The sequence below is a fragment of the Oryctolagus cuniculus genome, chromosome 3 (genome assembly GCF_964237555.1).
Source record: "Oryctolagus cuniculus chromosome 3, mOryCun1.1, whole genome shotgun sequence".
Lineage (NCBI taxonomy): Eukaryota > Metazoa > Chordata > Mammalia > Lagomorpha > Leporidae > Oryctolagus > Oryctolagus cuniculus.
Window position 1 is genome coordinate 105,268,318 of NC_091434.1, and position 27,042 is coordinate 105,295,359.

Sequence of the window (27,042 nt, forward strand, 5' to 3'; positions counted from 1 at the left end):
TGTACTGGTCAGTTGCTTCCACAGAGAGACATGAGCTACCATGCACTGCAGGCTCTTTATCCATGGGGATGAGAGGCTTGAGGCCAGTCCTCTACTGAAGGTCACAGGGCAAGTGATTTGGAAGAAAGCACAGAGGAACTACTGGGTCTCCAAGAAAGCTCATCTTCAATTTTCCTTTTATTTTTATTTTTTGACAGGGAGAGTGGACAGTGAGAGAGAGAGACAGAGAGAAAGGTCTTCCTTTGCTGTTGGTTCACCCTCCAATTTCAAAACCCCTTTTAACCCAAGACGCTGTGACTAAATGGCCAAAGGTAGGAGAAACATTCCCCACAGACAGCAATGCTGATGGTAGTTTGTCTAAGCAACTTTGTAAATGGTGATTGTGTGCTGGTGTTTGATAAAAATGAATCATACTCAGACACACAGAGATGAACAAAGACCTCCTATCTCCCTGTCTACTCCCCAAATGCTCAAAACAGCATGGGCTCAGCCAAGCCAAAGACCAAAGCCAGCAACTGAGTCTGGCACTCTCCCCTTCAAATAAAGTAAATGAGTAAATAAATTTTAAGACACAGGTTTACTTTGAGACATTGAAGGACCAAAGGGACCACAAATGCTTTGAGATGGGGTGTACCATGTTCTGTAGGCAGAACATGGAAGCCATCGGATGGGAGGAAGGGGCCAGGCAGATGTCATTCTTGGTTCAATAGCAATTGCAGTGAAAAATTAGGTATAGGAACTTCCAGAAGCAGCCCTGCAAGGCCAACAGAACAGCACAGCTGCAGTGGGTCCTGACTGAGACCCTGTTTTTTGAGATTTCCCTCACACTTTCAGAGACAAATAAATGAAAAGTGGCTTTGGTGAATACTGTAGACCTCGCAGGAACAGAGCTGCAGGTACATGCAGGGAAGCTAATGCGCATTGTCTTGACTGTGTCATGCTTCCTCTTTTTAATTTACATTGGAGTTGTGATCCTTTGTTAGAAAATCATTTTATTTCCTTCCTCAATAGTGTAGAAAAATTCATAGAGCTCTTTAGAAAGATTGACCAGATGGAAGTTGATTTAAAGACAAAGAATATGTTGAAAAGGCAATGAAAAATAGTCTGAAAGGGACCAAAAGAAGTAGGAATTTGCATGGTTTAGAAGCAAATTCCAAGCCAAGGTGTGGGGCTACTTCAAAAAGTTCATGTGGAAGTGGAATTTCCGGGGGCCCGCACTGGGGCATAGCAGGTAAAGCTGCTGCCTGCAGTGCTGGCATCCCATATCGGCACCAGTTTGAGACCCGGCTGCTCCACTTCCGATCAAGCTGTCTGCTACAGCCTGGGAAAACAGAAGATGGACCAAGGCCTTGGGCCAGTGCACCCATGTGGGAGACCCGGAGGGAGCTCCTGGCTCCTGGCTTCAGACTGGCCCCGCTCAGGTGGTTTTGGACATTTGGGGAGTGAACTAGCAGATGGAAGACCGCTCTCTGCCTTTGCCTCTGCTTCTCTGTAACTCCACCTTTCAAATAAATAAATCTTTAAATATGCATTTTACAGGCACTTTTTGAAGTACTCATGTATACAGGGAAAATATTACTTAAGTCTGCTCTTTAAAAGTACAGTAAGCAGCAGGAAGGCCTCCTAAATGAAGTACCTTAATATAGAATTCTTTAAAAATGATTTATTTATTTGAAAATCAGTTTTAAAGAGGAGAGACAAATCTTGCATCTACTGGTTCACTCCCCAGATGGCCCGAGCAGCCAGTTAACTGGGTCTTCCACATTGGCTGCAGGGGCCCAAGTACTTGCGCCATCCTCCACTGTTTTCCCAGACCATTAGCAGAGGCTGGGTGTAACCCATTTTTCACCAACACCATTTATGACACTACTTAGACCAATTGCCACTGGCATTGTGCCTGTGGGAGATGTCTCTCCTGTCTCTGACCATGCAGCCACGGTGTATCTCATTACAGTTTGTGACCACTGCAGAGGAGCTTTCTTGTAGACCTACTCAGGGTGAGGCTGTAACCCTGACGGGTACTTCCCCAATGTGTATTGAGGATTTCTCTAAGCAGCTGAAATGATGTCTATAGTGCTTTTTTATTTATTTATTTTTTTTTTTGGAACACGTAGTAGAAATTTAGCACCACCAAAGTTAAATCTAATACGCTCCAAGATGGAGTGGTGAATCCATGGAGCAAGCTTAGGTAATAACTGGGCTATGCCTTCCTGATGCCTTTACCAGGCTTGCTGGAAACTTTGTCTGCTTGGGTGAGCGCGCCCTCTCGTGGCCAGAGTGCATCAGCTCCGTAACAGCCTTAGGCTAACTAGAGGTTGCGAGAAGAGCTGGCTGCCTGCTTAGTGGAAACTTCTGATGATGCCAGCGGCAAAGGCTCTTTGCTCTCTCTTCACACTCCAGCTCTCAGGGAAGTAAATGTTAAGTTAGAACGTAAGCCGCATTGTGGGTTTCTATAGGCTATTTTACCCAGAGGACAGATTTCATTCCAATTTGACTATATTACTAAGTACTTGGAATTGCCTTAGAGTGTTACCCTGGACTTTGCTTCCAAAGCTGAACATTGCTTTTCTGGGACCATAACCTGAGCCTCACTTTAGAATGAGGACAGCCCCAGGTCTCTGTCTCCAAGGAGCAAGCTCACTCTAGTCTGTGCCTTTCATCACCTCTAAGGAGGTGTCCACCAAGTGTCCAAGTGTGGAGAGTTCATCCTGCCTCCAGCTATTCAAGCCTTTCAGGTTTGGCGCAGTTACCCTGGGACACACCTGCCCCCTAGAGGATGTATGTGCTCCACCTTGGCTTTGCATTCAGTTAGGCAATGCGAATAGTATTTATAGTAAGGGTACCAGGATCTCATGTTTGGTAGCCAGGCAGCCCCAGCCCCTCAGTGAGCTAGACCCTCCTGGGAACTAGGCAGGACAAAGGCAGGGCTGTTCTGCATCAGTTCTTTTCATAGACCAGAGAAGGCTGTTTTATGCACACATCTTGCCACAGGAGCACATACGTGTTAGGAATTGCTGACAGTATGATAAACATAGATTGTACAGGGAAATGGGCCAGGATGGCAGACCAGTAGCAGGAATTCCAGGAATGTCCCCATTACTTGGTCCCACCCCTCATGCTATCAGCCAGGTATGGAGAATTTGGACTCGAGAACTCTGGAGCACTGGGACCACTATTGCCAATTCCTGTAATTTTGTTGTTGTTTGAGCATCTGTTTTGGGTATCGATTGGACGTTGTCCTACCAGAAGCAGTGCTCAGTCCCTCTTGACACAGTCCCTCGTTGTCCACCTTCCCCTTGGTTCTTCATTGTAGTCCATGTAGATATGAGCCTTACAGACCCAGCTTCTGGTGCCCAGCTTACCTGTAGGTAAGATACAGCCTACTGCACTGCACTGCTAAACCCCATACCACACATGGATGGCACAGATAGGGCACAGTGACCCAGGAAACTAGCCCAGCTTGCTCTTTCCCCACCAGTCAGAACCCCACTGAGGTGAGACCTGGGCCCCATGGATACCTCAGCCCACAGGTCCTCCTGTGTCCCTTGGTCCCTCTTTACCGGTGTGTTTTCCTGTCCTGCATGGTTCCCTCCTCCCTAGTGGCCTTGGGAGGTGTGCTTCCCTCTTCTGAGAACTGTAGGTAATAAGATGGGATTTTAAAAGGCTCATGGACAATGGAGACAAAAGATCGATTTATTTTGGTGTCAAAATTTTAAAATCATGCATAGTATTTTGTTCATTTTTTTATTGAAAATTTTAAAGAAACACAGGGATAGCCTATGATGTTTCAGTGCATATATGCATTATGGAATGAGAAATCGGGGCAAATATGTCTAACTCTTCAAACATTGAGCACTCCCTCATCATGAAAACATCCCAAATCCTATCTTCCAATTTGTCTTAGAGAGAAATTTATGGTACCTTAACACTATAAATGTATAGTCACCCTGCTGAGCAATGGACACCAGGACTTTCTAGCTGTATTTGAATACCCGTTAACCACCTTTCCCATTCCATCCATCTCCCTTCACTCCACAGCATCTGGTTAGCACCAGTATACTTTCAACTCGTCTGTAATTGCCTTTTCTTGGTTTTTAGACCCCACATATGAATGAGATAATCTGATACTTGTCTTTCTGTGCTTGGTTTATTTCACTCAGCGACTTCCAGTTGAAGGCATGTTGCCGTGACTGCCAAGGTCTTACCATGGTACACAGTTTCCGTGAACTTTCTGGAGTTGCTTGTGCACTGCCTCTGTTATTGTGTATTGTGTGTGTGTGCTTCCTCCTCTGCCTTGCCTGATCACACACCTGGACCTCATGCTTTCCAGATGAGGGTTCTCATAGAGTGGCTGTCTGGGTGGGAGGATACTGGATTTGGGTCAGACAAGAGGCACAAGGGCATCTGCCAATACAAACAAGTTTCCAGTGAGAGGGACACTGGCCACTCGTTGGACACTTAACCATTAAGCCATCCCTGAGGATGAAGAAGTGCCCCAGGAAAGGCCCACGGTAAGCATCCAGGATCAATTCCCCGGAGTCCTACCCCTGCAAGGCCACAGTTTATGGCTGCTCTAATCAGAAACGAAGACCAAATTAGACAGAAAATAACAAGTGCAGGGGTTGCCTGCCATTTTCTCCCTGACCCGCCTCGGTGCGTTCCCTCTCTTCCCCATACGCATCACCTTTGGGTCACCCCTGCAAAGGAAAGGCAGGTGCAGGAAAGAGCTGGGTAGAAAATCAGGGCCCATTGCTGCTCATTTTTCACCCTCATTTGCATTTAGCCTGCAACTTTGCATCACTCTCTGTACTTATTAATTTTAATAAAACATCCCCCTTCTTAGAAATTTTGCACCTGAAAATATTGTGAACAATTTGATTTCCATTTGTCAGTCACATTAGGAGTCTCTTAAAATATATTCATCCATGTCTGGCAACCATACAGGAAAGCGTGTGGTAAAGCTATGCCTATGGGTATTCAATGCCAGAGATAATTACTGTATTTCATTTCAACTTCAGTCCACAGCACGGGTCCTCTCCTGAAGGCGCATGTACAAAAATGATTATGTCCAATAGGCCTAGAAGCATTATAGTCCCTTCTTGTCACTCCTACAGAGTATCACATTCTGTTCTCCCTCCAGAATTTTATAATTGCTGTGGCTGAGAGAAAATCAAATAATGCTAAATTTGCCAAATCAAAATCTTTGAAAACTTTAGGTAAGATTGACCCCAAGATATTTTTTTTTTTTGAAATGGTTCTTGTCACAGCTTTAAAGAATTAGCTAAGGACTTCCTGTTTGAATATAAAATTATGCTATTCTCAAAGATCTTCCTATGATTAAATTTTATAATCTTCAGTTATAATTTAGTTGTTTTTAAAGACTTATTTATTTGAAAGTCAACATTAGAGAAGGAAAGGTAGAGATAGAGAGAGGGAGAGGGAGGGGGAAGGGAATGGGGAGGGGCAGGGGGAGAGGGAGGGAGGTCTTCTATCCACTGGTTCACTCTCCAGTTGGCCACAACAACTGAAGCTGTGCTGATCCAAAGCCAGGAGCCAGGAACTTCTTCTGCATCTCCCATGCAGTTGTAGGGGCCCAAGGACTTGGGCCATCTTCCACTGCTTTCCCAGGCTATAGCAGAGAGCTGGATTGGAAGTAGAGTAGCCCAGACTTGAACTGGCACCCATATGGGATGCCGGCTCTTCAGGCAGTGGCTTTACCTGCTATGCCACAGCACTAGCCCCTCTAATTTAGTTTTATCTGATATATGTGTACATGATATATTTAATATGAATTTTCCCTACTCCATTTCCTTGTTAAATTTTTGTATGTGTGTGTGTGTTTTTTATAGGTAGAGTTACAGACAGACAGAGAGAGAAAGAGAAAGGTTTTCCTTCCATTGGTTCACCCCCCAAATGGCTGCTAAGGCCAGTGCGCTGCACTGATCCGAAGCCAGGAGCCAGGTGCTTCCTCCTGGTCTCCCATGCGGGTGCAGAGGCCCAAGCACCTGGGCCATCCTCCACTGCCTTCCTGGACCACAGCAGAGAGCCAGACTGGAAGAGGAGCAACCAGGACTAGAACCCAGTACCCATATGGGATGCTAGCGCCACAGGCAGAGGATTAGCCAAGTGAGCCACGGCGCTGGGCCCCCATGCTAAATTCTTAAATTGGTCTCACTAAAGGAAGTTTGAAAGTCTAACACATGGGGCTGGTGCTGTGGAGCAGTGGGTTAAAGCCCTGGCCTGAAGTACCGGCATCAGATATGGGCACTGGTACTAGTCCTGGCTGCTCCTCTTCTGATCCAGCTATATGCAATGCCCTGGGAAAGCAGTAGAAGATGGCCCAAGCCCTTGGGCCCTTCACCCACGTGGGAGACCTGGAAGAAGCTCCTGGCTCCTGGATTTGGATCTGCGCAGTTCCGGCCAATGCGGCCATCTGGGGAATGAGCCAGTGGATCGAGAACCTCTCTCTCTCTCTCTATATATATATATATAATTTGTTCTTTCAACTAAATAAAATAAATCTCTTTTTTTTTTTTTTGAAGATTTTATTTATTTATTTGAGGGGTAGAGTTAGAGTGAGAGGGAGAGCAGAGAGAAGGATCTTCCATCCGTTGGTTCACTCCCCAGATGCCTGCAACAGCTGGAGCTGTGTCAATCCAAAGCCAGGATCTTCTTCCCCGTCTCCCATATGGATGCAGGGGCCCAAGGACTTGGGCCATCTTCTACTGCTTTCCCAGGCCATAGCAGAGAGCTGGATCAGAAAAGGACCAGGTGGGACTAGAACCCAGAGCCCATATGGGATGCCGGCACTGCAGGCAGAGGATTAACCTGCACCACTGTGCCGGCCCCCAATAAGAGAGAGAAAGATATTTTCTATTTGCTGGTTTACTCTCCAGATGGACCCAATGGCCGGTGCTGGGCCAGGCCGAAGCTAGAAGCTTCTTCTTGGTCTCCCATGTTGGTGCAGGGAGCCAAACACTTGGGCGGTCCTCTGCTGCTTTTCCCTGGCCACCAGCAGGGAGTTAGATCAGGAGTAGAGCACCCAGGACACGAAGCAGCACCCATGTGGGATGCTGACTTTACAGGCAGCAGCTTTATCTGAGAGGTCACAATGCCCACCCCATAATTTCATTTCTTAGAAACTTTTAAAGATATCTTCAGAAGCACCTGATTGTTGACAAAAGCACCACTTTGTTTCAATGCATAGAAGGGTCCTTACAATAAAGTGTGCAGGAACAATTTGATATCTGCGAGGGAAAGTTTATTTCAGCCTCCCCTGACAGCCACACACAAAGTAGCTTGCGATTTGCAAAAACAGATCAACTGGATCTGAGACCTCAGTTGCCTCTGGAAGACATCACAGGAAATTATTTTTGTGAGCTCAATATAGGTCAAGAATTTAACAATCAACAAAGACAACTAGCCAATATTGAAAAATTACATATTCTGGGTCGGCACTGTGGCATAGTGGCCTGTAGCACTGGCATCACATAGGATGTGTTCCTTGTCGAAGGCAAATTCTTATCTGGCAAAGCAAGAATCAAAAGACTGAGTACCTGAGACCAACATTCCCAAAACTGATAATGTTAGCTCTTATTTTCTTTGATCCAGCAATTGCACTCTGAGGCAGTTTGTTAGGGAGAAACATGAACAAGACCTCTCCAAAAACTTCATGAAATTATGAGATATGAAAAATTGTGCATGGATTTCAAAATTTTTTGCACCAAAATAAACTTATCTTTTAATTCCATTTTCTATTAGCTTTTCTATTTAGATTTGTTTATTTGAAAGACGGAGCTGCAGAGGCAGAGGCACCCAGAGAGGTCTTCCATCTGCTGCTTCACTCCCAAGATGGCAGCAGCCACTAGAGCTAGGCTGATCCAAAGCCAGGAACCTGGAGCTTTCTCCAGGTCTCCCACATAGGGGCCATCTTCTACTGTTTTCCCAGGTCATAGCAGAGAGCTGGAGCAGAAGTGGAATAGCGGGGACTTGAACGAAGGCTTATATGGGATACTGGCACCGCAGGCAGCGGCTTAATCACATAAGACCATAGTGTGGTCCCTCCATTAACTTTTTTATGAACCATTATACAAATAAGTTTGTGGAAGCTTAATTTCTTTTTTTAAAAAAAGATTTATTTATTTGAAGGTCAGAGTTACACAGAAAGAGAGGCAGAGAGAGAAAGACAGAGAGAGAGAGAGAGAGAGACAGTGAGAGACAGACACAGAGAGAGGTCTTCCATCTGCTGGTTCACTCCCCAATTGGCCAAAACAGCTGGAGCTGTGCTGATCCGAAGCCAGGAGCCTGGACCTTCTTCAGGGTCTCCCACGCGGGTGCAGGGACCCAAGGACTTGAGCCATCTTCCACTGCTTTCCCAGGCCACAGCAGAGAGCTGAATCAGAAGAGCAGCAGCCGGGACTCAAACTGGCACCCATATGGGATGCAGACACTGAAGGTGGCGGCTTTACCCGCTACACACAGCACCAGCCCCAGATTCTTGACAGTGAAAACATAAAAACAACCCGCCCATTAACAGTGGAATGGATTAAAACAAGGATACATGCCTTCATTGAACATATATATGGCAATGAAAACATTACCACACAACCACCTGATAACACTCATACATAATATTGAGGGAAAGAAGCGAGAAACACTAGCTTTTATAATGTATTACTCATTTTATGTGAATTTGAAGATTAATGTTGGGATAGTGACTGTTCATTCAGAAGATCTGGCTGCTGCTTACACACATGAAGAAGTAGTTAAAAAGACATCTAACTCTACACTGAGAATTCTTCTCTTTGCATAATGCGTGTTTTCAAAAGAAACAAAAATGCATTATATTCCAATATGGAACTTTATCCCCAACTTTATCCCTTTTACTCCTAGGCTTGATTTGAAATTCTTCCCACTGGTATAGAGGTAGGGAGAGTCATGGGCAGATTTCTATTCTCTTCCTGTGTTTTCATTCACAATTGCTCAGTCGTTGTGCACCTTTAAGTGTCAGACATAGTGAGAGGATTTGCAAAAAAGGTCAAATTTTTATGGCCTGGGGCTTGTGTGACCAATTTCCAAATTCCACCCCTTTAATTCTTGGGATGTTGGTTTGTGTGGACAGCCCTGCACCACACCTAGACTTTTGGGAGAAGAGTGCTCCCTGGCTGGCCACTTGCTGTGCAACCTGCACTAAAGGCTCTGAGTCGCCTTGCCCAGGCCATCAGCCTTCCAAGGTTGTATCTCAAGACATCGTCAATACTGCTACCTCCCATGAAATGAACTCATACATGGAAATCCCACTCCTCTGTCTTTCTAAACTCTAGAAGTACAGACTTCTCCCATTGTAAGCGTATTTCAAAATATTCATGGAAAAGTGCAATTAAGAGGTGTTTACCAGGATGTAAAACTACTTTAAATCCATGCTCAGCTTCTTCATAATGTGCATTTTCATGGAATTGTTCACGACTTCTTGTATGTACATCAGTGTGTATTCAATGCATGTATTTTTGCACCCACATAATCTTTTAATTCCACTTTCTATGAGCTTTTTCAAGTATCCTATAGATTCCATCTCTGCTGTGCAGTATACAATTCTTCAGCCACGTTCATTCACAGGGGATTTCTGGAAAGAGTAAGCAGTGGTTCCTATTTCTTCAGGCTCCAGGGCTTCGCACCAAGCTCCTTAAGCTGTTCTCTGAAGGTAGGTTTCGCTCATCTTGAGGTGTTTGTAGCAGGGTGTGAGAGAAAGGGAAGGAGCATAATGGCCAATGATTCTCTTTGAGGGAAACCTCAACCATCACTTAACGCCTGTTGTCCTTACTGTTGAATGTCAAAGTATCAGACACGATTGATGAAAATGCTCTCAATGTCCTCTTACACAACATGTTCTAATCATTTCCTTTTCTTAAAATTACTTCTTCCTCCACCTCCTACTTTACCCACATGCTGAGAATGGAGACTGGAATGTATTTATAACCAAAGTGCCTAGCTCAGACCTGACGTGGCTTGATAGTTAACCAGTTTTGCTGGAAAATATGAGAATTACATAAGTTTCTGAACAATGTACCAGCCATGTAAACTTACTGTGATAGATTTGTTTACCTTGTTATTGTAGCATAACTAAAGTCTTAGAGACTTCAAATACAACGGCCTCATTTCTTGCTCCTGCTGTGTGTTCCCTGCAAGGGGGTTTTACACATCATAGTGACCTTAGGGTTCCAGGCTGAGGGAATCTCTGACTCCACATGTTTCCATGACCATAGATGTAGGAAAAAGGAAAAATGTGAAGGACGTGTTTGTCCTTCAAGATTCTGCCTTGGAGACATATGTCAATTTCCTGCACGTTTGGTAGATCAAAGCAAGTTGTAAGCTGAGGACAGGTGTTAGTGAGATAGAACTCTAATCCTCTTTTAGAGGAACAATGAATATTTGAGCAATAAATCAAACTATTACAATGCCATGTTTTACAAGCCAGAATTAACCAGTGTTTATATTTGCTTCTAGTGCTTTTCTTAAATTTATGAAATAATGGTGGTATTTAATATCTGTGGATTCATATATTCTAGCCACTGTGCTAAACATTCATATACATTAATTTAACTCTCAGAAAAAGCTATGAGGTTAGGAGAAATATGATCTGAATTTTAAAATGAAGGACTAGAAGCTTAGGGTAGTTAGGTAATTTACCCAGAACCACACAACTAGGGAAGAGGTATTCAAGGTCAACCTATCTGGCTACAGAGTCTTCATCCTATCTATCTGAAACACACTATGTAATTACTATCTATAATAATATATAGCAGCTAATTATATGTACATACAAATACATACATGTGTGAAATACACACCTTTTAAATTTACAGTATGTACGCAATTGCCTGGATTTCTGTCTTCATCTGGGCCCTACCTTGTTCCAGTATTATGAACTTGGTTCATGAACTTTCAGCTTCAACATTTTCATAGTAAAAAAAGTAACTATAAAAACATTACATTGTTTTATTTAAATTACATACTTGTTACTTGCTTCTCTGACTCAACATTGTACTTTTGAACTGTATTCTTGTCGATGGACACAGAGCTGGTTAATTTCTCTTCAATTCAGTTGGCTCATTATTTTCCTGTCATACCGCATAAGTGCTTGATCATATCCTTGATTTCACAAGTGTCTAAGGGCCAAGGGCTTTGTTATTACTGCACTAAATATCTATTCTAAACTACTAAAGAGATTTCACAAATGCTGAGAATGATGTATTCTCTGGTTTCTTTCTGTTTTATCAATGGCAGCCTCAAGAGGAAAGACTTTTAGAGCAGGAGAGAACTGAGTATTATAAAGTTGAGGTATGACTACTTACTCTAACTTGAAAAAGACAAAAAACTTGAAAATCCACATAGCACAGTCAATTTAGCCATTTGAAAGATACCTCATATCATGATACTCCAAAGACATCATGAAGACTAAATCCCTGGGTACCTAGACAAGAATGTCAAGGATTCAAAAATATGCTGTTTTTTCAGCAAATGTTTGAGCTTAAAATGGTCATCAGTTCAAGCCTTCCTGTTTGAAAATAGATGATTACAATGAACTTTCAAAGGCATGATCAAATATATTTAAAATATCATACACTAAAAGTTGTTTTTTTATTTGACAGAGTTAGTGAGAGGGAGAGACAGAAAGATCTTCCTTCCACTGGTTCACCCCCCAAATGACTGCCATGGCCGGAGCCACCCTGATCCGAAGCCAGGAGTCAGGTGCTTTTGCATCTCTTATTGATTTGAGTCTTCTTTATTTAGTTGAGCCAATGGTGTGTCAATTTTGTTTATTTTTTTTTAAAAAAACAGCTCTTCGTTTGGCTGATCTTTTGTAATGTTTTTTTGGATTCAATTTCTCTTCTCCTACTAGATTTGGGTTTGGTTTGCTGTAGTTTTTCTAGATCCTTGAGATGCATCGATAGCTCATTTATTTGATGCCTTTCCAACTTCTTGATGTAGGCACCTATTGCTATAAACTTTGCTCTTAATGCTGCTTTTGCTGTATCCCATAAGTTCTGATGTGTTGTTATCTTCATTTGCTTCTGGAAAGTTTTTGATTTCTTCTATGACCCACTGTTCATTCAGGAGCATGTTGTTCAGTCTCGATTTGTTTGCATATGCTCTTGAGATTCCTGAGTTGCTGATTTCTAGCTTCATTCCATTGTGGCTTGAGAAGATGCATGGTATGATTTCATTTTTTTTTTTAATTTGTTGAGACTTGCTTTATGGCCTAGTATGTGGTCAATCCTAAAGAAAGTTCATACACTGCTGAGAAGAATGTGAATTTTGCAACTGTGGTATAAAAAGTTCTGTAGAGATCTGTTAGGGCCATTTGGTCTACAGTGTCAATTAAATCTGCTGTTTCCTTGTTGATTTTCTGTCTGGTTGATCTGTCTATTGTTGAAAGTTGAGTATTGAAATTCCCCAATACTATTGTATTGGAGTCTAAAACTCCCTTTAAATCCCTTAACATTGCTTTTAAATAGCCAGGTGCCCTGTAATTAGGTAAATATTTGTTTATAATAGTTACATATTCCTGCTGAATTGATCTTAATCAATATACAATGCCCTTTGTCTCTTTTAACAGTTTTTGAGTTAAAGTTCAGAGCTTATATATATAGATATAGATATCAATCTTGACTGGAAATATTTATTTTGTAAATGGTTATAAACTTTTTTTCATGAAATTAATGACAATTTTCTATTTTGGAACAAGAATAGAACAAGTTATAAATAGTATTTCATTAAACCTAAGATCTATTAAATATAACCACTCCTCAGCCTCTTTCTTCTTTTTATTAGAGAAGTTAAAGCATGCATATGAAATGCTATTGTTTTTCCCTAATCTGCATAATATGAACTGGATTGATTATATTTTCCTTTATTTATAGACTATTCTATGTATTAAAATGTTTAGGTTCATTTTTCATGTAAATAATGAATTCAAAATTTAATCAAACCCTTTTTGTCTCTATAATGATTATTTTCATCACATATACTGATAGAATGAAAAAATGACTTGAATTATTCTTCAAGTTTTAGAATATTCTGCTTGATCATGTTTTAGATTCATTCTAGAATCATGCTGAATTAATTTTCTAATTATACCCAGGAATTTCATAAAGTTTGTTGAAAATAGGGTTAAAAGTTTATTTTAGTGCATAAAACCTTTCATGTGAAAGCAGGCATGGATACGCAAATAACACATGACTTGGAATTCCAGATAAATATCACAAAATGAGAAAATAAGGTTATATTGTTCTATAGGAGTATAATTCAATAAAGATTACATTTATAAATATTATATATTTCAAATTTCCCATTATTAGATAAAGTGTGTGGTATTTCTCTTTCTGTGACTGACTTCAATTCATATAATGATCTACATTTCTGTTCATTTTGTTGTAAATGCCAGAATCTTGTTATTTGGGGGGGTAATATTCCATTGTGTTCATCTCACATATTCTTTCACCTGCATGCATCAACATTAAATTCTATATCTTTGCTACTGTAAACAGTGCTGCAATAAACATGGACATAGGTATCATTTCCATATGCTGACTTCATTTCCTTTGGATAGATTCCCAGAAATAGGATATCTGGGTCATATGATCTCTTTTTCGGTTTTTTGGAGAACTTCCAAAGTGTTCTCCATAGTGGTTGACTAATTTGCATTCTCATCATCAGTGTATTAGGGTTCCTTTGTCTCCATAGCCTCACCAGCAGTTGTTGATTTTTTGACTGATGGATATTAGCCATTCTAACTAGAGTGAGATTATATCACATTGTGGTTTTTATTTACATTTCCCTGGTGGCTAGAGGTCTTCAGCATTTTTTCACATTTTTTATGTCTCAAGTGGATTGTCCTGTTGCTGAATATTTTTAGTTTCTTAATATTTTGAATATTTGTCCTTTATCAGATGCGTGGTCATAGTTTGCAAATATTTTCTCCCATTTTGTAGATTTTCTCTTCACTCTGTTGATTGCTATGTGGAAGCTTTGTTTTGATAAAATTTCATTTGTCAGTTTTTGCTTTTAGCACCTGCTTTTGGTGTCTTATGTAAAAAGTTGTTGCTTATGAAAACGTCTTGGAAGATTTCCCTGTATTTTCCTCTAGTAGTTTCATATCTTATATTTAGATCTTTGATCCACTTGGAGTTGATTTTTAAAATAAGGTGAAAGATAGGGGTCTTGTTTCAAATTACCATATATGGAAATGCAGTTTCTCCAGCATAATTTATTGAGAGACTGTCTTTCTAGGGATTGTTTTTAGCACAATCAGTGTAAGATAGAAATGAGTTCCCTAGCTGATATTTTTTTTTTTGGACAGGCAGAGTTAGTGAGAGAGAGACAGAGAGAAAGGTCTTCCTTCGTTGGTTCACCCCCCCAAATGGCTGCTACAGCCGGTGCGCTGCGCTGATCCGAAGCCAGGAGCCAGGTGCTTCCTCCTGTATTCCATATACCAACAAAGGAGAAAAACTGAAAAGGTTAATGCTTATTTCTCATCTCAACATTTTCCTTGGAATTTTATGGCATTATATTCTTCCAGGAATTCACTGCACTTTGACTTCACCCTTGGTGTCCTAACTCTTGGTCGTTACTCCCTCATTCTAATCACCTGTACTATGTTTTACAAAGATTGCATAAAACTTCTGGCATTTGAATTCCCCTCTATCTGTTTCCAATGTGGTATAAACATTTTCCTATGGATTCGGGGAGACTGGAAAGATAGGAAAGAAGTCAAATGTGCAAAACCAATTGGTGCTATTATATTGAAGTATGTCAATTAATGTAGACCATTTAATTACATCAATCTTTTAATGAATTGGCCCTATAATCATTGGAGGTGTTTAAAGACAAGATTAAGGACAAACCATCCTATTAACAACATGTGATGCAATCGTGTGCAAACCATTTAATTGATCTTGGCTTTGGTCTTTTCACCTGAAATATGAAATAAAAACGGTTCATCCCTAACGTTCCTTTCACTTTTTTCATGATTTTAATAATGAGTTTAATTGAATTTTTACTAAGATTGCATTCACCACTGTGTAAGGATTTAACCCTCACATGGATATAAAAATCTATTCCTAAAAAGAAGGCAAATGTCATTGCCTTTGCATTTTGAGTGGACTGCAGGAATAATAAACAATTCATGTGTACCCACGTTGTTTATCTGTCACATGGTAATTGTTGATTTACAGTACTTGATGTTGTAAGTATTTTAAGGACCATTTCTTTTTAATGTTCTTAATGAGAAATGTTTTGCTCCATTACTCAGCATGTAGTACTAATGACTTACTCTCAGCTTGTTGCCAGTCAGCTCCCGCATTTACTTCTAGAACACTTAGGATGGCAAAAATCATCATCGGGATCATTATAAAGATATGAAGGTCAATAAAGGTTATGTTAACAAATTCCTTGATCTATAATTCTTCAATAAAGTATTTAATCTGTATCTGGTAAGAAGGAGAATGCCTGTTTGGAAGCTCTCGTTCACTAAGGAAATGACAAACCACAAGGGAGACAGTACTTTTATTTTCAGTAAGTTATTGTTAGCTCATTCATTGCTTAATGCATTGATAAATCATGCAAAATTATCAGGTACATGAAATGTTCTTTGGATTTGCATACAGGATGATATTAACTATTAACTAAATTGATCAGTGAATTTATTCAATCATGTTAGTTATCCAATATCTAAAGAGTTTGATTTCTTTATTATTTGAAAGATAATAAGTTTATTATTTATTTAAAACTTTCTGAGCCCATGCACATAGCAACTATACCTTTTCTGTTTCCATTTTTAAATTGATTTAATATATTACAAATTACATGAGTTTCCTATAGACAGATTTAGGAAAATAGTGAAAATCCCAACCTTCTTCCTTCTCCCTCTCCCCTTTCCTGCTCATAATTTTTAGGAAAATCAATTTTCAGATGATTTTATACTCATAAAACTAACTCTACACTAAGAGAAGAGTTCAATAAATTGTATGAAGAAAAACACTGTTTCTCCACTGTTGAGACATGGGCTATAAAAAAATCACCCAATTTCAAAATGTCAATTTCAATCCTATACATTATATTTTAGATACTCTATTAATTACCACAGATCAGGGAAAATATATGGTGTATGTCTTTTTAGGACTGGCGTATTTTACTAAGTATAGTGGTTTCCAGTTATATCCATTTTGTTGCAAAATGCAAGATTTCATTTTTTTTTTTACCACTGAGTAGTTTTCCATAGTGCATATATACCCTAATTTTTTGATTCAGTTGTCAGTTGATGGACATCTGAGTGAACAGAGCATCAATTAACATGGGGTTGCAGATAAGTTTTTAATATGCTCATTTTATTTCATTTAGGTAAATTACGAAGAATGGGATCACTTGGTTACATGGTATGTTTATTTTCAGCTTTCCAAAGTACCTCAACACTGTCTTCCATAATGGCTACATCAGTTTACAGTCCCACCAACAGTGGATTAGGGTACCTTTTTCCCCCAATTTCTTCCCAGAATTTATTGTTAGTTGAGAGCCATTTTATGAGAGCCATTCTAACTGGGGTGAGGTGAAACTGCATTATGGTTTTGATTTGCATTTCCCTGATGGTTAATGATACTGAACATTTTTTCATGTGACTGTTGGCCATTTGAATTTCCTCTTTTGAAAAATACCTGTAGTCCTTTACCTATTTCTTGACTGGATTGTTTTTTTGTTTGTTTGCTTTTGAGTTTCTTTAGCTTTTTATATACTCTGGATATTAATGTGTTATCATTTGCATAGCTTGCAAATATTTTCTTCTATTCTGTGGGTTGCCTCTTCACTTTGCTGAGTGTTTCCTTTGCAGTGTGGAAGCTTCTTAGCTTTCAGGTCTTTCTCAAGAAGTCTTTGTCGCCGGCGCCGCAGCTCACTAGGTTAATCCTCTGCCTTGCGGTGCCGGCACACCAGGTTCTAGTCGCAGTCGGGGTGCCGCATTCTGTCCCGGTTGCCCCTCTTCCAGGCCAGCTCTCTGCTGTGGCCAGGGAGTGCAGTGGAGGATGGCCCAAGTACTTGGGCCCTGCACCCCATGGGAGACCAGGATAAGTACCTGGCTCCTGACATCGGATCAGCGCGGTGCGTTGGCTGCAGCATGCCGGCCACGGTGGCCATTGGAGGGTGAACCAATGGCAAAGGAAGACCTTTCTCTCTGTCTGTCTCTCTCTCACTGTCCACTCTGCCTGCCAAAAGAAGGAAAAAAAAAAGAAGTCTTTGTCTATGCCAATGTCTTGCAGACTTTCCCCAATGTTCTGTAGTAATTTAATGGTATCAGAACATAGATTTATGTCCTTGATCTATTTTGAGGGGACTTTTGTGTAAAGTGTAAGGTAGGGTCCTTGTTTCACACTTCTGCATGTGAAGATCCAATATTTCACGAACCATTTGTTGAAGAGACTATCCCTGCACCAGGGATGGATTTTTCCTCGTCAAAGATAAATTGGAGATATATGGATTGATTACTGGAGTTTCTACTCTGTTCCATTGATCTAAATATCTGTTTTTGTACCAGCACCAGGATGTTTTGTTTATAACTGCCTTGTAGTATGTCTTGAAATGAGGTATTGTGATGCCCTTGGCTTTGTTTTTCTCTTTAAGACTGCTTTTGCTATTCAGGATCTCTATGTGTATCCATATGAATTTTAGAATCATTTTTTCCTAGATCTGAGGTGAATGGCATTGGTATTTTGATTGGGATTGAATTAAATCTGTAAATTGCTTAGAGTAATGTATACATTTTGATGATATTAGTTCTTCCTATCCAAGAACATGGTAGATTTTCCATTTATTTTATCTTCTATTTCTTTAATATTTTGTAATTTTCATCATAGAGGTCTTTGACAACCTTGGTTAAATTTCTTCAGTTTAGGCAAGCTTTCTGTAATTGTTTCACTGAATGGACTTGTAATCCATTCTCTCCCTCCACACCTTCAGGAACTCCTAAGACCCATATATTGGGTCATTATGTAGTATCCCCTAAATTTCCAACACTGTTTTTAATTTCTCTAATTTCTTCCTGTTTATATTGATCTGTCTAAATAAATTGCAAAGATTTGTCTTCTAGCTTGGATATTTCTTCTTTCTCATGAATTCTATTATTAAGGTTTTACACTATTTTTTCATATTGAATTGCTCAATTCTAATATTTCATTTTGATTTCAATATCTCAATTTTATGTGAGGATTTTCATTCATGTCATTTCTTTTACTTGTGCATTTGCTTCTCATTGCTTCTGAATAATCCTTTGATCAGTCTTTTGAATTCCATTTCAGGCTTTCATCAATTTCCTCTTCACATTCTAATATTGCAGTGTTGCTATGTTCCTTTGGGGATGGGGCATGTTGTCTTCATTTTTCTTGTTTCTTGAATTTCTGTGTTTATTTTTAGTTGAAAATTTTGTTAGTTTTTTTCCTATGATGGGTTTTATCTTTGAACTAAACCTCTGTGGCTTAGTGGAGTGTGTGCTCTTTCAGTGAATACCAAGAGGTGTATGCTGGCTGTGGCCAAGGAGCTCTGGTCAGTGCTCCAGGGTGCAGGGAGTATCCAAGGTGACATCCAAGTTAGGGATGGTAGATTACCTTTTTAGCAGAAAGGAGGGTATAATCACCTCTGTTGGCATAATTATACCTTCACCTACTCTCCTCTAAGGTGATCAGTGCCCAATTGTTATTCTACATGGGGGTAATATTCATCTATGCTGCTGTATGAACCACACAAAGGATATGTCCTCAGTGTTAGCATAACCCATTGCAGTTACCCACATCAGGCAATCAGGGAGCTCTGAGCATGTGGATACACTCAGAATTATTGCCCTGAGACCCAGCTATACCCAGGTCCCTCAGTTGCAGTCACAGAATTCACACAGTCTCAGCACACAAGGCTCCCGCAGTCATAGGGTGTAGAGGATCTGCTCTGCCCCATTAGCCTGTCCCATCCACAGAGAGGCATAGATGTTCCCAGTGTCAGTTGCCTGTGGGTGCTTCACCAAGGTGGTTTGAGCCCCAGAACCTGTATTATGTCCAGAGGCTGGGGCACCTCATAACACCTTGTCAATCCTCCTAGCCCAGCTCAAAGTCAGTGGATTTTTCCTTCTAATGAAATCCCCTGGGTCACACGTGTGCACTAGAGCCACTAGCCACAGCCCCTGTTTGTTTCACAAGGTGTCTTTTCCCTACCAGTTGCTGGGTACCTACTGCTGCTGCTTCCAAGATGCTGTCTTGTACGAGCTAATTGCTGGTTGAGCAGACAAGAGCTGCCGCAGTTGCTACCTATATCCAAAATGGCACCCTCCCTCTCTCAGCTGGTTGCCTTGCACCATTGTAGTGGGGATGGGGAAAGATAGATGTGCTCACTTTAGTCCACTAGTTTAGCAGGTTCCCTATCCCCCTAGGACTCCAGGCCAGACTCAGGCCAAGCTCTCCCTCCAGCTATATCACCAGTGGCAAAGGCTGTTGGAGTCTGATCTCATCTCACTCTCCAAAGCTGGCGCTTTGTCTGGCTCTCAGCTCCTGAGGTCATGTGTTGTGTCCACACCTGTGCTGCACATCAGCATCTTCCACACAGATCCAAGGCATCCCTCTCCCTTCTGTAGAATTTCCACTGCAGTTTTCTAACTCTTCCCTGAGGATGTAATTGCTCCACTTTTTTTTTTTTTACTATTTTCCTCTAGCCTATAGAGCAGTATGCCCTCTCCCTATCTGCCAACATATTAAGTATCCAATAACCAAAGAGTTTATGGCTTCTATAGTACTTGAAATACATTTGACTATTAGAAAGGATCATATGAAGCCAGGAGCACCACCTGTGGTTTGCAGGAGCCCCAGCAAGTAGGCCATCCTCCACTACCTCCCACCCCAGGTCACTGTAGAGAGCCAGATTGGAAGAGGAGCAGCAGGTACACTAACTGGTGCTCATATGGGTCTCCGGTGCCTCAGGCAGAGGCCCAGCCCACTACACCACAACACCGGCCCCATGCATTGATTCTTCACAGTTCATGTATTTGGGTATATTTGAATTTATGGATGGCAGTAAAATAGTCATAAATAAGCAAGTACATCATTTTCTCACAGGGTTTCCTGTAAAACATGTTCCACAATGGATAGCAGAATGTTATGTAAAGCAAGGCAACTTTAGAAAATCTGAGGGCATAGGGCTGCTGCTGTGGTTCACTTGGTTGATCCTCCACCTGCAGTGCCAGCATCCCATATGGACACCGAGTTCTAGTCCCGGTTGCTCCTCTTCCAGTCCAGCTCTCTGCTGTGGCCCGGGAAGGCAGTGGAGGATGGCCCAAGTGCTTGGGCCCTGCACCCACATGGGAGAGCAGGAGGAAGCACCTGGCTCCTGGCTTCAGATTGGTGCAGTGCGCTGGCCGTGGTGGCCATTTGGGGGGTGAACCAATGGAAGGAAGACCTTTCTCTCTGTCTCTCCCTCTCACTGTATGTAACTCTAACTCTCAAATAAAATTAAAAAATATTAGAAGATAAAGAAAATCTGAGAGCAGCAGTATCATTCATGGGAGATACCAAATAATAAATAGTTAATTGCCTTTACTGTTCATATGTTTCTAACTCTAAAAGCAGGGTAGGAAGAAGATGGAGCTGGTTATAGTAGAGAAAAAAGGACTTCTGAACCCTCATAAATATGATAAAATACATGGGAATATGTGGTATAACATTCCTGCACCACAGGATGCTTAATGCAAATCACATTTTCAAGTACTCTAAGAGCTTAATTTAATGAAAATAATAAGCATAATCTTGCCTGAAAAACAGAAAATAACCTGTGGTTGTAATTTTTCTTTATCCACAATATACTGAGTAATTTTTAATATTTGAATGATAACTTACATTTCTGTTGACAGCAGAACAACATCCATATTGGAAAATAGCATTTTTACTGCATAATGACATATTTATTTGGTGTCATTGCACAATGATCAATAATGCTTGCTCAAGATCTATCAGCCTTATATTTATGAGTTAAAGAACAATTAATATCAACTTGTTTCCTTTTATGTATTATAATCATAATTTGATTATATACTCATAAATTGGTACTTATCCTCTTTCTTCCTCTGTGAGATTAATATGGCCTTTTAAATAAGAAATTTAAAGAAAAAACTAAAACCAACGTGTTGATCATTTGTGAGGTGCCATAAGTTGATGAGCTAGAGAGAGTATGTCAGTCTGAGGCACAGAAATGGACTTTTGCTTATATGAAATTCCTGGTGCATGTCATAAGACAATCCCATGCACACATGGATTTAGTTGCTTTTCTCCACAAGAGTTGGATAAGATTTTAACTGCAAGTAAATGAAAACTCGAATACAAAAATCCAAATGAATCTGAGTGTGTTTTTCTTAAACAAGCAAACAGGAACATGAGTAGAGCAACTTCTGGGAGGCAGTGCTGTGACGCAGCAGGTTAAGCCATGACCTGCGGTGCTGGCATCCCATATGGGTGCCGGTTCAAGTCCGGGCTGCTCTGCTTGCAATCTAGCTCACTGCTAATGCACCTGGGGAAGCATTGGAGGAAGGGCCAAGTCCTTGAGCCCCTGCACCCATGTGGGAGATATGGAGGAGACGTCTGGATCCTGGCTTCAGCCTGGTGTTTGTGGCCATTTGGAGAGTAAACCAGCAGCTGGGAGATGTCTCTGTGTCTCTCCTTCTCTGTAACTCTGCCTTTCAAACAAATAAAATCAATCGTAAAGTAACTGCTGGTGCTTGTTTAACAACTTATTAGGGATAAAATCTTCAGGTTTTTTTTTTTTTTTTTTTTTTTTTTTTTTTGCATTTCCTTCATCATTACCAGCCTGTGATTTGGGAAATCTACCCAAGCAAAGATATTCTGTCTCCATTCAGTGCCAGAGTGAAAAGCGAGCAAACTGAGCCACATAGCCTACAATTTTTCAGGAAATCCAAAGTGTTTTTGTTTTAACTGCCAGGGTCCAATATAGGTATGTTAGCTGCAGGAATCATGGCAAAGGGGACAGTGAGACTTTCCAGCCTGCCAGTGTAGAGGTGAATAAAAGACAGGGAACTTGAAAATAAGTGTTGGGTTTACAGATTCACAATATCTACCATTAATGTTGAGTCTCAAACCTTATTGAACAAAAAATGACAAAGAAGCTATCTGCTGTAAGATTCTGTAGACTGCCAATTCAGAGAAATAGTAGTTTGAATTAGCAGTGTACCTTTAGTGAGCATGATTGATTGATTATGTCTCTAGTACATACATTGGCTGAATTTATGACATTATCTATGTATCTATCACTTAGAAGTTTTTCCCTTCAATCAAATGTTGCATTCTCAGTGAGCTCTTGTATGGCTACTCTGATTCAAAGAATAAAACTCTCTTGCTTAAAAAATATATATTATCTGTTGCTTCATTTTCTCCTACAGCAATTTTTACTAAATATATGTTTTACATATTTATCCTTTTTAATGTTTCTCTTACAATAGGAAATAAGAAAAATTAAGAAAGATGGGAGAAATTCTTTTTTCTCCATGTCTACTGTATACCTGGTACAGTGCCCATTGGATTGTCAGTAACCAATAGACACATGTTACAGAAACAAGTTAAAGGATGTCACTACTGAGTTCAGAGGGGGGATTTTTTTCGTTACCCAATAGACTCATGTAAGCTAGGACTTTTTTAAAATAATATTCGATTGATTCACTGATTGAAACACAGAGTCAGAGAGAGAAGCAGTCGTGGAGGAGATACAGAGAGAGATCTTCCATCTGCTTATTTACTCCTCAAATGACTGTAATGACCCTGTTTGGGCCAGGCCAAAGCCAAGAGCTTATGGACAGAGATGCCCATGCACTTGGGTCATCCTCTGGCGCTTTCCCAGGTACATTAGCAAAGAGCTGGATCAGAAGTGAAGCAATCTGGACTCAAACCCGTGCCCATGTGGGATGTCAGCTCTGCAAGCAGTAGCTTAACCTGCTAGGCTACGTTGCTGGCCCCTAAACTAGTACTTTAATTCCATATTAATTGTTGAAGGTGAAGTATAATTATTCACTTACTGTCATTGCATAATAAAATTGATCAAGCCAAGCTCATCATCTGATCTCTTGCTACACTCATGATAGCAGTGACTGATGCTCTTGAATACAAGTAGATTTCCTTTTTCAATAGAAGTTATGGAAAGTTCCTGTTGGACTCTTTATGATTCTAGGAAAACAAGGTTTTTTTGTTCTGCTCAGTGAGGATGTACACTTTGGATAGGAAGAAAGATAATTTGATGTTATTTAGATACATATGTTGAAAAGGATGTACATAAAACACAACTTATCAGAAATGTAGACTATTGTATAGAGCAAAATTAAAGTTCCTCTGACAATAGGTTTATGTGTATGTGCTTAACTTTTCAAAGCCCTGGGAAACTGTTCCCCTTTTCAATTTTGTAAGTTGTGTATTTCTAAGTACATTCATGCATTCCTCTATTATACCACTAATTCCAGACCTATATTTCCCAGGAACTCTAGTTGAAGGTAGGGACTGTGTTTATTATGCCATTTGGTTAAAAATAATTTTGTTAAATACAAGCAGTCTCCAACTTACAATGGGTCCACTTAATATTTTAACTTCATGACCATAAGAGAAACTAATATTCATTCAGGATAAATTGTACTTTGAATTTTGAATGTTTTTCTTTTTACCTGATAAGCAATGGGTTGTATGAGCCTTTTACACACTGTCAGGTGGCAGCAACAAACTGAAGCACCCAGTGAGTCAGTCCACCAAGAGGGTGGTTAAAGGCCAGGCTAGGAGCACAGCAGGTAGAGCCGTGGCTTGCGATGCTGGTATCCTATATCACTTCGTATCCTGTTTCATACTAACATGTCTGCGAAGACAGCAGAATATAGCCCAAGCACTTGGGCTGCTGCCAACCCTGTGGGAGACCAAGATGAAGTTCCTGGCTTCTGGATTCAACCAGGGCCCAACCTGATTATTGTGAACCAGTGGATGGAGTGATGATGGATGGAGTGAACCAGTGGATGAACAATTCTTTCTCTCTCCCTTTCTGTCATTCATTCCCTTCCTTTAGATTAATGCTTTTTAAAAACAGATATACAGTTGATACACTATATTGCTTGTATTGCTAACACACTCATATTTCTAAAGGATAATGTACAATAGGTGCATTAAATGCATGTTAACATATTTTACAATTATGATTGATTTAATGAGATATTACCCTATTGTAAGTTAATGTGTGTGTGAGAGAGAGAGGGAGGGAGGGAAAGAGAGAAAGAGAGAGAGAGAAAGAGAGAGAAAGAGAAAGAAAGACAGAGAAAGAGAGAAAGAGAGAGAGAGAAGTTCCAAAGAGGGGCTATTAATTGATTATTTCTTGGGCTATCGTGCAAATCTGACATTAAGAAAGCCAAATAAACATACTTAACTAAAAACTATAGATACAAATGTTATGAAATGTATTACCTATTCCAGTTTGTCAGTCACTAGATCTTTTGTTGAAGATCTAAAAAGGCTTAGCACAACATCAGGTAATTGGGATACTTTTTTTTTTTTTTTTTTTGGATATTGCATATTCTCTATGCCTCCAAGAAACAGTTTTTGATGTAACTTAACAAATGGACCATGTCCCCTGTCAAGAACGCAGAGGCCTCTCTGCTCATATACTAGTGTGCTTCTTGGCTGGAAATGCTTTCATTTCTTAGTGCTAAATTTTATCTCATTTTGTTAATATTCCTGGTGTTCAACTGCATAATTCAGGAATGCCAGATTTAGTAACAACCTCAGATTTCTAGAAGACATAATTTCAAAGTCATTTTCAAGAACTCCTCAGCTTTATGATGAAAATCCTTGGGCTACAAAGATCAGAAAAACAACATACAATAGGTCAATACGTAGAAACAAGCTACTATGAAAAAGTATCGGCAGTCACAAAACAGCTCTCACAGAATCAAATGGGATATTTTGCAAGAGATTGTCAGAAAGGAATGAAAATAATAGGCTTGAGGATTCTTTCCTTAGATATGCTTGCAAAGTAGACTGTTGGCTGGCTGGAAATTGATTACCAATGGGTTCCCACCACTCACTGATAAGAATAGCTCAATATGCCTCAACTGTTTGTGTAAACAATGAGAGTGTTATTGAACATCTGCTTTCCTCCTGGAGCTTGGGAATCTTTGTGTATGTTATATAGAGAATATCACATGATTAGCTGCCCATAAAAACCCCAGGCATCACAGCTGGCACTGTGGTGTGTAGGTTAAGCTGCGATCTGCAGTGCTGGCATCCCATATGGGAGCTGGTTCTAGTCCTGGCTGCTCCGCTTCTGAGCCAGCTGTCTGCTAAGGCACCTGGGATAGCAGTGGAAAATGGCCTAAGATGGCCCCTGCATCTATGGGAGACTTTGAAGAAGCTCCTGGCTCCTGGTTTTGGCCTGGCCCAGCCTTGGCCATTTTGGCCATTTGAGGAGTGAACCAGTGTATGGAAGACCTCTCCCTGTCTCTCCAACTCTCTGTAATTCTGTCTTTCAAATCTTAAAACAAAAACCCTGGGCACTGATGTCTCTATGAGCTTTCTTGGTAGATGTGTTCATACTTATCACTATAAATATAAAACACTTCTTATGTGTATTGTAACTTATAAAATCTAATGTTTCCATGTTTAATCATGTATACATGTAGATGCATTTTTGTTTCAGTTTGTTTCATGAAATTACATAATTCCTTTGTTTGAAATCTTCAAATTTATTTTATGGATATTCAATCTTATATACTTTTTTAAACTTAATCTACTTTATATTAACTAGCTTATTACTAGGGGAATTAAGTACATCCTGTATAGTTAAAATAACAAAAAGATTCTTGAAAACTTACTCCTGGTTTTAGTTTCCAGACTTCAGGACGTGTACCTTGTCTCCCTTGCTGATTTTGATCTGAGTCCTCTCATTGTAAGAAATTATAGCTATGATTATGACTATGAAAATATCCCAGCTGGTGCCTTGGCTCACTAGGCTAATCCTCCACTTGCGGCACCGGTACCGCAAGTTCTAGTCCTGGTTGGGGCACCAGTTCTGTCCCGGTTGCTCCTCTTCCAGTCCAGCTCTCTGCTGTGACCTGGGAGTTCAGTGGAGGATGGCCCAGGTGTTTGGACCCTGCACCCCGTGGGAGACCAGGAGAAGCACCTGGCTCCTGGCTTCAGATGGGTGCAGCGTGCTGGCTGTAGTGGCCATTTGGAGGGTGAACCAACGGAAGGAAGACTTGTCTATCTGTCTCTCTAACTCTGTCAAAAAAAAGAAAATTTTTTTCTAGTGTTAATTCTTTTGCTTGTGCTTTTTTATAAAAGTAATAGTTTAAATTGTCTCATATACTAAAATATGCATCTTCCCCACACAAATTTCATCATTAAAACTTGATGAAGCTTTTTCATGAATCCACTAGTCATCTCAAATACCAACTGCTTATTGCTGTTAGCTTTTTGGAAATAAAGCTAGTAGCACATTGCTGGATTTTTGGAGACATGCCATTGAAAAGATTTTAATGATGTGTCACAAAAGTGGCCTCCAAGGTCAGGTTTATGCTTACTTTCAAAATTTTTTTCAGTGACAACAGTCTGCTCCCTGGGTCAGATGACTGATTAAAGTAAATTTTCCCCTCTGACCTATGTGTCTGGCAGGTTGCCACCAACTGAATTTGTATCATAATGAAACCCAAGGGTTTATATGAGACCCATGTGATAATGCCCTCTTAAACACATACTGGACAACTTTTTTAAGATAGTGCTGAGTTTTGGAGACTAGTGTTCTTGCTGATGACTAGATACTTGACTCCACAAGCTCTTGCCAATGCAGTCTCCCTATGCCAGCTATTAAAAGGGTGTAGAATTCTTCCACTAGAGACATTAGAACTATCTGCATGATTATAACCTCCAATGAGTAACGGTACAGAAAGTATAAGGTAATATTGTTTCATATATTAAGGGGTTCTAATATACTGTT